The 12,586-nt window shown below is 45.4% G+C and overlaps 1 protein-coding gene across 13 annotated transcripts in view; it reads right to left on the reverse strand.

Annotated features, from left to right (window-relative positions):
- EXTL3 (exostosin like glycosyltransferase 3) overlaps window positions 1-12,586 on the reverse strand; it is a 158,164-nt gene that overhangs the window by 55,521 nt on the left and 90,057 nt on the right. For 5 of the 13 annotated variants that reach the window (XM_062618568.1, XM_062618571.1, XM_062618560.1 and 2 more), the window contains one exon: window positions 10,718-10,798. The exons of 5 other annotated variants lie outside the window; for them this stretch is intronic. The gene's annotated coding sequence lies outside the window, so the exon portion shown is untranslated. Of the gene's footprint in view, window positions 1-10,717; window positions 10,802-12,586 lie in introns of all 13 variants that reach the window. 3 more of the 13 variants (XM_062618562.1, XM_062618559.1, XM_062618561.1) reach the window with 1 other exon arrangement.

The raw sequence follows: 12,586 nt of genomic DNA on the forward strand, positions 1-12,586 counted from the left end.
CATAACTGACCTTGTCTTCTGCCCCAGAATCTCCAGCTCAGTCACCACCCTGCATCCCTCCAAGCCAGGCTGGTTTAGGAGGAATTAAATCCCATAAACTGATGCTATCAAGACAATCTCCAGCAGCTGCTAATTCCAGATTTGGACTGCAAATCACACCCAGGAAAACAGGTTCACAACCCTGGAACTGATACCACAACATGAGACAGCCCAGCTGAAGACAATACTTGCAGCAAGACCTGTCAGAATGGCTGCTGACAGGTTTCCAAAAATAAACCAGTTCCCCTTCTGCAATGCCTGATGTCCGTTTACTTACATCCACCTAAAAATAGCCCTTCCCTTTGGATCAAGGAAGAGAGCTGACAGAAGTGAAAGATGCTCATCACTCCACACTCACACAAAACTAAAGGAGATAAAACACTTTTAAAATGCAACATAAGGAACAATCCCACACTGGCCCCCAACACAGCCAGCTGGATGGGCCTAATGATTCTCCTCCAGCAACAGCTGTGATTGAGTTTATTTCCATTTTGTGCGATTAAAAAAGGAAGAGACAGATAAAAGGGAGAACAAAAAGTCCAAGATTTCAAAAGGCACTAAAAATAAAACAGTTTGCATTCACTTGGCAGCCTACCTTGACACTTTTTATATGATAGCCAAGCAGTCCTTAATAACCCAAAAGGGAGAGACGCAAGTGATTTACAGGAAGGGGAACCAAGGCACAGAAATGTTGAAATACCAACCCAATCATCAACAGAATTAGCAGCAGTAGCAGGTTGAAAAGGCAGGTGTTCCTGACACACCTTCCTATATTCATGCTATAAGACCCTTCTCTATTTATTCTTCATGGAGCCAACGTAATTGTTTCCATTGCCTAGCAAACGTAAATCGATGCTGAAGAGTTCAGCGACTCCTTACGAGGAGTTACAGTCCATTTAGCTGATAAAAGTTAACTGGTTTTCAGAGCCTGTTCACACCTCACAGGGAAAAGGCACTTTTTCAAAATTCCAACATACAAGTTTAGCAGCAGGATGCCGGAAATTAATCCCTTTATTTAAACACTAACAACTTTAAGTGTCTCTAAGCAATTGTAAAGCCTTTATTAGCTAAGGCAATGAAAGCCTGCGAGCAGCCAAGTCAAGATGAAGCCAAAGTTATCTGCAGTCAGTTTCCAAGCATTAACTTTGACAACACAAACTCGCTCTTGAGAGTATTTGTATCTGAGAGGCAGGAATAAAGAGGACAGCAACACAACTGGAAAGGCTCCACTTGCCCAGCTGTCATCTTGCTGCCAGCAGAAGTTCTGTGGGCAGAGTTGGATGCAGCAAATCCTCCTGGAAGCCATTTCTGTGGTCATGAAGGGCAGGAAGGTGACTGGGAACAGCCCAGATGTATCGTGGGCAAACCATACCTCACCAATCTGATTGTCTTCTGTAACCAAGGGACTGGCTTGGTAGATGAGTGTAGAGCAGTTGATGTTGGATGACCTCAACATGAGCAAGTTTTTTCATGTAGTCTCTTATGACTGGATATACAGGGGGAAAGAAATGACTGGAACAGGAGCCCAGGGAGGTGATAAGCTCTCCACCACACTGACCTCCACCTCAACTGGTCAAAGGCTTGAGCAACCTCATCTACCCTCATCTACCCTAGCTCTACTCAGACCAAGATATTGGATTAGAGACCTCTAGAGGTTTCTTCCAACCTGATTTGTTCTATGATTCAAAAAAAATGACAAAGAGAAGGTGGAAGTCTTTCCTGGAGATATCTGAACTAGATAAAGCTGTAATGTGTCATAAAAACAGCTCTGCAAGCTTTTCCTTGAACAGGTGACCTGGCAACAGGGAGATTTCTCCCAGCACACCGTGCTTCCTTCCCTCTAACATTTACAGCTTGACAGAGGAATACATACAATTAAGACACATGTACCACTTTCACATTAAAATTTGAGGTGTTTCAGTGGTGTCATAAGACTTAATACTTGTAGAAGGTGATCCATGAGAGCAACACTGTGAGATTAAATGGGTTGGGCTGACACTAAAAGGCATTTTAAGAGGCATTCTTTTAAGGATTCCTCTGCTCCCACCTCTCTGCTCAACCACTACATAATCATTTCTGCAAATCCTTTCATGTATCCAACATGCATCCCAGACTGGATCCCATCTGGTTGCTTTAGTGGGAGGAAAAAAGGATTAGATGCTGTCTTCTAATTCAAGGCGTCACCAGGTTTGTGATTTTTTTTTTAGAAATGTCTTCTGTTGTTACTGGAAAGTGTAACTATCGAGTTTACCAGAGTCAAAAACTCCTCTCAGGTTCACTTTCCTTTCAGCTTCCTAACAGCTGTCTTGCCAAAATCCATAGAGAACAAAAATCTATAGTTCCTCGTAAACACATCTTGAAATGGTTTCAAGCGCGGAGCACAGTCTTCACCTTTAATATGGTCTTGTAAGGCACACAAGCCAAGAAAGAAAAAAACCACTAAAACCATAAGTTACTGTTTTTGCTGACCAGGATTACCTGACTTAGTGAGTATCAGCAGCCTTCAAGGACACGGTATAACACACCTGAGTGGAAATCACAAATGCTGGATGCAGTTCCCTTAAATCCTCTAAGCCTCTGCTTCTCTGCTGTAAAAGCCATTTAAGTGCTGATAAACTCACTTTTAGATTATTTTCATAAAACTGAAGGTCAGCAAAAGATTTGTTAATTAAGACTGCCACATAATTCTCAGTCTGATGCATAACTCAAGCCTACTCAACTGAACAGACTGGGACGTAAAGGGATGTGCTACCTATTTGAGGTGTGATGCACCCCGTGAGGTCACCAGGCCTTGGTGACAGATTTCTCAGAGCCACATCTTGCAGCAATATGTGCTTTGCAGCTTCTCCAAGCTCTAGCTACCCTGCTGTAAGCACCTGTATCCCTCTGCAAACACTGGCCATGTTTAGTTCACCTGCTGAGAAGTTGCCTCTTGCTAAGGGTGGCTTTGCAGATGAAGTAAGCACTTGCACTGACCACACGAGATGTGCTCCAGCCCAGAGAGCATCCTCATGACTTCCTCTGGACTTGCTCCAACAGCTCCATGTCCTTCTTATGTTGGGAACCCAGAGCTGGACGCAGGACTGCAGGAGGGGTGTCACAAGAGTGGAGTAGAGGGGGAGCTGGTCACACTGTTGATGATGCAGCCCAGGACATGGCTAGCTTTCTGGGCTGCAAAGCACATGCTATAGATCATGCTGAGCTTCTTGTCAACCAACACCTCCAAGTTTTCCCCAGGTCTGCTCTCAATCCAGTGTCTGCTCACCCTGTATTTGCATCTAAATTCTCCTGTCTGTCTCCAAAGTAAATCTGAAGAAAAACACCAATCTTGGCCAAAATAAAGTCTCTGATACAGGGAGGTCATTCTAAGATCAACCAGCGGAGGGCAACCATACACGCACACACCAGCCAGCATGCTATTGCCTGATACAGGAGCAAAAAAAGCACTTTCTTCCTGCTTCCAAACATCAGAAGAATTTTTATTTTACCTTTCGCATTCTGCCTTATTTATGTCTATGCCCCTCCCTGTGGCATTTAAACAGCGTTCCCAATAGCAGAATATATTCACCTGAAACTAGGCAAAAGAAAACCTACCCTACCCAGCAGCAGCTCTGCTCTTCAATCTGTCAGTAAGAGCAACTTGTCAGGCCACCACAAGCAAGCCACACAGCAGAAAAGTAACACCTTCACCCTTGCATTTCAGCATATAGCCACATGGACAAGATCACAGGAAGAGTTTCACCACCTTTTTTTTCAGACGCAAGGCTTGAGCGATAAGGGGCTACTTGAATTATGCACTAAGACAAAACAGCAGCTGCAATCCAGCAGGAACAGATCTGCACCTGGCAGGTCTTCAACAAACAAAATTCTTACCCAGCTAAGCAATATGTGCAGTATATAGAGGAGAAGGCAGATGAAGGCTGTGTGAGTCCTATGCCATGCAGACAAGCCATGATACTTCTAATTCACAGAAGGCAAGAATGATGCATCCCCTTTGGATGGCAGCTTCTTCCATGCTATCTGGAGACGAAAGGTTAAAGCAACCTACTGTCTTCAGAGGCCTGATCAAACAGCAAGCCACATCAAATGATGCTTTAGGAACAGGTAATCCAATAGTTTCAGCTGAGAATTGTTTTGGTACAAAGACAAGTTGAACATTGATAATCCACAAGTCCAACCCAAGTAGATCTTAAATAAGTAGGAAACAAACACACTCCTTTTCCTTCACCACTCAAGCAAGCTCCTTCCACAGCCCAACCGTGTCTGCACTCCTGCCAGCCCAGAGCAAGCAGAGCAATGCTGCTTCGCATGCCACTGCCCTAACTTCATCAGCTGAACTGATAACCCCCTGAGCTTGTCAAGACAAGTCGGTTGCTCTACATGCCGCTAACCTGAGGAGAATACATCAGTCACAGCTGGTAATTTGGGCACTGGAAGCAAGGAAACTGCTTGCGAACTGGCTATAAATAGCAAAGGGACTGGGGATATTTTCTCCCTCTCATGTACTGCCTGCCTGCCCTGCTCACACAAACCCTTCAGAGCCCTGCACCAATCTGCTCTGATGCTCTCATGATTCAAAATAAGAAGGAGATGGAGGTGAAAGGGTTTGTTCAGGAGAGCCCAACCACAACTTTAATACTTTGGGCAGGATATCCTGCAAGCAATGCCATTCCTCAGTACTTAGCTGGAAAACCCAAGGAAAGGCACATGTCTGTGGGAGAAGCAGGAGGTGACTCAACTCTTCACCTCCTCCTTTCTCCCAGTCTACATTTCAACAGCACAGAGCTTTGCTATTATGGGAGTGAGACACAGGGACTCACTGGGTACATGAAATGGAAAGTCAACAACCCAATCAACTCTAATTTCTTCATCATCATTATGTTCTGTTGCAAAAGTCACTTGAAGATCTCAGCTAATCTGGGACGCTGTTGCAACATCGCCTGTGAAAATGTTGTTGATAAACAATTATTAAGGAAACAAAGCAAAATAGGCAAAGAGAAAACAGTGCTTCTCCTCTGGCCTCCAAAGGATCTTGCTGCAATCAAACATGATTTGGCCACAAGGGTTTTCGTTGGCAAAGTTTCATAGCATCATAGAATGGTTTGGGTTGGAAGAGAACTTAAAGCTCATCTAGCTCCAATCCCCCTGCCATGGGCAGGGACACCTTCCACTAGAGCAGGTTGCTCCAAGCCCCGCCTATCATGGCCTTGAACACTGCCAGGGATGGGGTAGCCACAGCTTCTCTGGGCAACCTGTGCCAGGGCCTCACCACCCTCACAGGGAAGAACTTCTGCCTAAGAGCTCATCTCAATCTCTCCCCCTCTGTCAGGTTAAAGCCATTCCCCCTTGTCCTGTCTCTACAGGCCCTTGTCAAAAGCCCCTCTCCAGATTTCTTGTCCCTCCCTTTACGCACTGGAAGCTGCTCTAAGGTCTCCCTGGAGCCTTCACTTCTCCAGGCTGAACAAGCCCAGCTCTCAGCCCATCTCCATAGCAGAGGTGCTCCAGTCCTCAGAGCATGTTCGGGGCCTCCTCTGGAGTCACTCCAACAGCTCTGCATCACACATTGGCCTGTATGTTGTTCACAGCACCCAAAACACTGTCTCACAGCACTCCCTCACTGAGTGCCTGCAAATCACTGTGACTTTCCAGCCAGGGCTGGTTTTCAGTATCGCTGTCACTGGAAACAGGGTAAAGAGGAGCTCTTAACTTTCTCACCTTCCTGAACACCACGGCCACAGTGACTTGCATTGTGAGTTTCGTTCCTGGTTGTGCAGACATCTGTCCCACAGTCAGGGACCGTGTGGGTCAATGGCAGCAAGCTGAGGCCACTGTTGGGTGGGTTACACCCTGGGCAAGTGAATCCCAGTACCCAGGAGCATCCCCTTGCATGTCAGTGACCAGGCTCCCAACCCTCAGCTGAGCACCTTGGAGCCTTCACAGCCCGTGGCTGGGAAAGGATTGGGAATCCTGATATTATGCTAGATCACAGCATTCAATAAGAAATAAATACCCATGAAACACATGGGAAGGGTTATTGCTTCAGAATGTCTAAAAGGAGACATTGAAGTAACAGGGAACTTCACTTCCCACTTTTTGAGAGGATAATACAAACCAGCAGAGCAGAAAGAAATCCGAAACATCATTTATCAAACCAGCAACAGAATTTTCTCTAAAGGAGATTTCACAACAAGGATGCTTTTGGCATAGGTGGATCCATGGCAAAACAATGATGCAATGCAAAGGATACACGATAGTTTCTTTGTGCAAAGTGCTGAAAAGCTTTCAGAAGCTTTATAAAATTAGAGCCGCTTATGTTTAACAGCTAAAATGAAAAGGTGGGGAGGGAGTTCTTCCCCTGTGCAGTTCTCTAGTAGCAGAGCTTATGATTGTACTCAGCGGGAAACATGCTACTCATCGAGAACTCTCAGCACCTCCCCTCCCGCTGAGCCGCAGGCACAGGGGAAGCTCAGCAATTTGCAGAATTGGGTCCTTGCTTTTGTTCCTCTCGCCTCTCTCCCTTCCCACGTACTCTCCATCCTCCCTTTGACACAAACAGATGGAAAGACCGACGATAACACAGCAATTAGGTTATTTGAAGCCTTGCTAGTAGCTACTCTAAATGCAGGCACATGAAGCAGCAGGACTCTGCTGGTGACATTTGGACCACAAATGAAGTCCCCTAGAGTAATAAACAATCAGGTAAAGAAATCTGGAAAGAAATTACCCAGCACACCTTGTCTTCTTGGCCCCCATGAGATCCATATAAAATGTGTTAATGCATCTGATTATGATCTAAATTACGTACAGAGGCTCCTGCCAAGCACTCTGTGAAGTTTCTTTATTGTTAAGTTGGAAGCTGCTTAAGAATGGTCCAGTCATCATGTTTCAAATTAGATTTGGGGGAAAAACATTTTCCTACTTTAATGCTGGCTCAGAAAATGGGTTTGTGGGAGAAGGTCAATACGTGTTTTCTCTCTGCTGGAAAAAGAGCAGGCGAAGTGGTGAGAGAAGAAGAGCCACTCTATTACCTTGTATTGCAACCTGACCTACATGGATTTACTGTCCACTGACATGCCAGAAAACAGCTGTGGCTTCAGCTGGCTTTCTAGAGGTGGGTTTTTTTTCCCCAAAAGAAGGGCATAAACGCCAAGGTGTTCCCATGCACACATTCCACAGACCATAAAAGTTTTAAATAAAGGGTTTCTGAAAATGAAGTTTGATGAGAATGGCTTGCAGAACAGCACATGAGACTTGCACCATGCCTGTAAGGGCTGCCTGAGCTGTTGCTTACTCTGCCAGCAAATCACTGTGTGCTTGGAGGTAGGTAAGGAAGCTGGTTATCTCCCTGGTATGCTGTGCTAACACTGGAGCTCAAAAAAAAGATATGTATAGATACACACCTCCCACGTATATATTCAATACATATAAGTTTGGGAGGGCACCTACAGTTTTAGCCCTGAGGCCTGACAACATCACTTGTAGTGAAAACTCCACCAACTTAACCTGTTTTATTTTCTGCTGGTGTCTGACTAAGCCTTCACCACCTTGATCAGCATCTCCTCTCTACCGCATTGCTGGTTTCCCAAGTCAGAAGCAGAGCTGAGGTCACCTTGCTCAGAAGAGCTGTTTTTTTAAAAGAAGAGTCCTCATTTATTAAGTCCTTCATCTATTATCTCTGCCCTTCCAAACACATAGCTGTAGCAGCAACTGTATTAATTCAAATCAAGCAGGGCCCTATGGAAGAGAGTTAACATATAGTAGTGCTTACATACTATTTTTCCTCTATATATGCATAGAAAACATACACATACATATATTTATATAAATATATATATATATATGCACCAGATAGCTGTCTGCACTTCGCCTCAAGGTCCTCAGCTCATCTTCGGTACAAAGCTCAATTTCATATTCATCACTCCAGTACCTGGCATAACAGGCATTTTAAGGAATCAACCACACCCAACCCTCTGGTATGTCAAGATGGTCACTTGATATGCACTAGAGCAATATCGCTCCACAGGGTGACATGAGAAGTTAAGCATCAGAAATCCTTTTTTGTTTGTGCAGTGTATGCTAGAGCCTGTATTCAGCTGTAGCAGCTTTGCTCCTACCTTCGAACACCTCGAGCTGGGCAGCAAGGAAAACAAAATGCAGATACTGAGGCAGATGTGAAGCCTAAATGTTGAACTGCAACACCCTTGGGCTATCTTAGCACTCATTCCTGAAATGAAAGGCTGAGAACTGGGCTTGTTCAGCCTGGAGAAGAGAAGGCTCCACTGAGACCTCAGAGCAGCTTCCAGTGCCTAAAGGGGACAATAAAAAGCTGGAGAGGGGCTTTTGACAGGGATAAGACAAGGGGAAATGGCTTTAAACTCACTGAGGGGTAATTTGGATGAGCTCTTAGGCAGAAGTTCTTCCCTGTGAGGGTAGTGAGGCCCTGGCACAGGTTGCCCAGAGAAGCTGTGGCTGCCCCATCCCTGGCAGTGTTCAAGGCCAGGCTGGACAGGGCTTTGTGCAACCTGGTCTAGTGGAAGGTGTCCCTGCCTCTTGCAGGGGGTTGGATCTGGATGAGCTTTAAGGTCCCTTCCAGCCCAAACCATTCTGTGACTATTAAAACAGCTTGGCAACAAGGCAATTATGGCAGTGACCAACGCTCCTGCCTGTGGTGAAATGCAGCGCAGACATAAAGAGCGAACTCTGGAGTTAGCACATGTAAAACTCGGCCTGAGTGAGACCTTGTTATCAGCAGATCTGCAGGAAACTGGGGATCAGAACTACCATTTCTAGCCACTGCGGTAATGTAGTGGTTTAAACACCCAAAAAAATGCTTTAATGTAGGATCACAGACTGGATCTCAGCCAGACAACAGCACTGCTTTAAAAGGAAGTATTTATCTCCGCAAAACACTTACTAAACAACATGCTAGGTGCTTGAAAACAAAGCCTTAGCTAGACAACCAGTTTTTAACCTGAAATTCTGCATGTTGGCATTCTCTTCTGCTACAGGTAAAACAGATTCACACCCACAGCATGCTCATTTTCTCTTTTTCTCTCTTTTTAAGAAAAAAAGGAATTTTCTCTTTCAGTTTAACTTTGAGGCAAGAAGGAAGACCACAGCCTGGCCTCAAAGACATGAGATCTTTTGAACTCAAAGTCAGCAAGCTCTCACAGGAGCTGATCTCAAGGGCTGCTCTGGAATAAATCAAAAAGGATTTACTCTTTCACTTGAACTAAGGAGGGGAAAAACCCAGCCTAAATGTACAGACATGTGGCTGGGGGTGGGAGAAAGATAACTGGTAAATAAAAGTAAAGACAACAAAAGAGGGCCATTATGGCTTTATTGCCATGATTCCATAAACTAAACACCATCCTGCATGGTTGGATTTCCTGCAGGAAATCACCAGTACAGTTGCTAAGTCTGCTGGAAGCAGTTCAACCCAAGTATATACGGAGCAGATGCTCCAAACATGACACACAAGGACACAGCTCTCCTGGAGAAATCTTTTGACACCAAGTCAAAACAGAGACTTGAACTGGTCATGTGTCATTAGAGAGACAGCTGTGATTTTCTCACAGATCAGTAGAGTTTGAGGCCAAAAGGGACCTTGAGAGCACCTAGTCTGCTTCTTGCTGCATCACAGGCCATTACATTTCATCCAAGTTTTCCTACGAGCAGTAGTTAAGCTCTGGCAGCCAAATCCCAACCTGAACAATCGCTGTGGCTCACAGTAACAATCTACATGCTACTTCTACTCAAAAACCTGGGCTGCTAGAGTAGCTCCGCATAGGATGTGACTGCCTCTTGAGCCCATGGTTCCCTCTGCAAGAAAACGCTGCTCCCTGGCAGAGGCAAAAATGACTTCAAGCTTCAGTCACTTCACACCTAACACCTTTGCTCAAGCCCAAATTCATCAGGAGTTTTGACAATACTCTGGAGTTTGCCTGATGGAGCTCAGCACAGAACATAAAATCACATCCTCTGGCTTCATTACAGGAGTGAGAGGGAAACTGGAGGAGCAATGTGCTGCTGGCAGCAATCTCAGCCTCTGCAGTGAGATTGCCTGTGGTTCCCAATCTGCCACACACCCCCACAATAGCTGCGCATCAGCACCCATGGACTAATCCTTACATGGTGAACCTACCTTGGTTACAAAGCGTTTCAGAATGAGAGTCTGCCCAATTAAGGACACTAAAGAATGAAAATTTCAAGATCACGCCTACTGTTTCAGAGCCCAACTCCCCCTCTGAGCTGTGTGCAGGGCTTGGATCATGAGGCACCCAGACACTGAGATGGTGAGCTCAGACCATTAGTGACATTTACCACTGCTTTTAAAATCAGAGCTTAAACTGCTGAAATTAGAATACTGTGAAATGCCACTTCTTTGCCCGCAGTTCTGCCAACTGAATTGGCTAAAACTAAAATAGAGGAGTTGATAGCTAAAAAAATACGTAAAGATCTTGATTAAGACTCCACGAGGGACACTGTACTGGCACTGCCCAATTTTTGTAAGCTTTCCCCATCTCACCGTTACTTAAACTTGACTATAGGGAGAAGAAAGAGAGTTGCTAGAAAAGTAGAGAGATGTTTTGGTAGAATGCATTAAAATACAAGGGAAGATGCAATCTAATGCCAGGCATGGGGCAGAGGGATACAGCAGGGCTTGTTTGTGCTTTACCTTCTGTTCCTTGGCTCAGACCTGCTCACACATGGAATCCTTCACTATTTTTCTTTCTCAGTGTTGATCTCAAGGGTTCTTCTCCTGTTTAATATAAAAACACAAACAAAACCACATGTACTTAAAAAACATATTACCCATCGCCTAGAGGCATCATGCAAGAGAGGCTGCCTATTAGCACATTGGATAAAAAAAATCCTTCCAGACCAACTCCAAACAGATGACAGATTCACAACACAGAATAGTTTGGGTTGGAAGGAACCTTAAAGCTCACAAAGTTCCAACCCCCAGGCACAGGCAGGGACACCTTGCACGAGACCAGGTTTCTCCAAGCCCCGTCCAACCTGGCCTTGAACACTGCCAGGGATGGGGCAGCCACAGCTTCTCTGGGCAACCTGTACCAGAGCCTCACTACCCTCACAGGGAAAAATGTCTTCCCAAGATTCATCTCAATCTCCCCTCTGTGAGTTTAAAGCCATTCTCCCTTGTTCTGTCCCTACCAGCCCTTGCCAGAAGTCCCTCTCCAGCTTTCTTGTCCCTCCCTTTAGGCACTGGAAGCTGCTCTAAGGTCTCCCTGGAGCCTTCACTTCTCCAGGCTGAACAAGCCCAGCTCTCTCATCCTGTCTCCACAGCAGAGAAGCTCCAGCTCTCTAAGCATCATGCTCCAGACCTCTGATCAATCATATAAGGCCAACATAATTGGTCTTAATCTCTCAAAGGCTTGACAATCTGGGCTGCTGGGGAGTACTGGAGCTGAAGGACACAAGCGGAGCAGACAGACATAGGCCCAGGGCAAAGGATACCTCCTTGGCTACTATGATGCCTACAGCAGTAAGGCACATCCTCAGCATGGCAGAGGAGTACAGGGCATCCATAATAAAAAGCAAACTAGCCAAAATCCTCCAAAGTTTTGATGACCTCGGGTCCTGGTCCTGAGCCCCTTCCACTGCAGGAACATCACGATAATGAACTCTCAACTTTCCCCACTTGAATTCAACCCTTTATAAGGGCAGTCTGCACACTTACAGAGACAGCCAGGTCCAAAAGGACATGAAAAATGCTCTTGATTGTCAGTCCTGCTGCTGACTTGCTCAGCTACCTTCACTCCACCAAACTCCTGACCCATTACCTGAAACCAGCAAGGAGGATACGTTGCTTTGTACAAGCCAGTACAATCCACAGCAGCAGAACTGCAGTGGGAAATGATCAGCATGCTTTACAGACACTGCTGCTGTAGACACCCCTCTAAACGAGCAGCCTGGAGAAGGGATGTTTCAAATCCTTTGTAGCTAAATGGGATGAGATAGGGGTCACCGGCTTCACAGCTCAAAGCCAGCTTGCAGGCATTCTCAGCTCCCTTCACAGACAACATTCCCACTGCAACACCTGGCCACTGACAGCTGTCCAGTCACATGCATCTGACCATTTCCCACAAAAAAAAAAAAAAACAACAAATAAAATAATCCACTACATTGTTCCACAAGTGCCAATGTTGAAGAGGACCATTCAGCCATTCAGTCTGACCTATTGCATGACAGTCCACACACCAGCTCCAGCCTCAAGCCCAGTAAGTCACCATGATTTTTTATCCAGCTTTTTCCCTTGCTCAAATTCTCTTTCAGACATGCTTCTGCTGCAAACAACTGTCTGATCTCAGCAGCAAAACATACAGAAAAGTGAAACAAACTAAAATACTTTTTAACTGAAGTCCAGGGCTTTGTGACTGTCATTTAGTGGGTGATGCCTCTGCTGCAGGTAGCATTTTCTTTTGTTTCAGAACAAAAAGTGCCATGCATCTGGGCCATCCACATCCTGCCTTCATCCTCCTACACAGCCTTTTGGACAGTTTTGGCAGCCAGTACAAGGAAA

The sequence above is a fragment of the Pezoporus occidentalis genome, unplaced genomic scaffold, assembly GCF_034315485.1.
Source record: "Pezoporus occidentalis ecotype Australia unplaced genomic scaffold, CSIRO_AGI_Poc_V1 ctg201, whole genome shotgun sequence".
Classification (NCBI taxonomy): domain Eukaryota; kingdom Metazoa; phylum Chordata; class Aves; order Psittaciformes; family Psittacidae; genus Pezoporus; species Pezoporus occidentalis.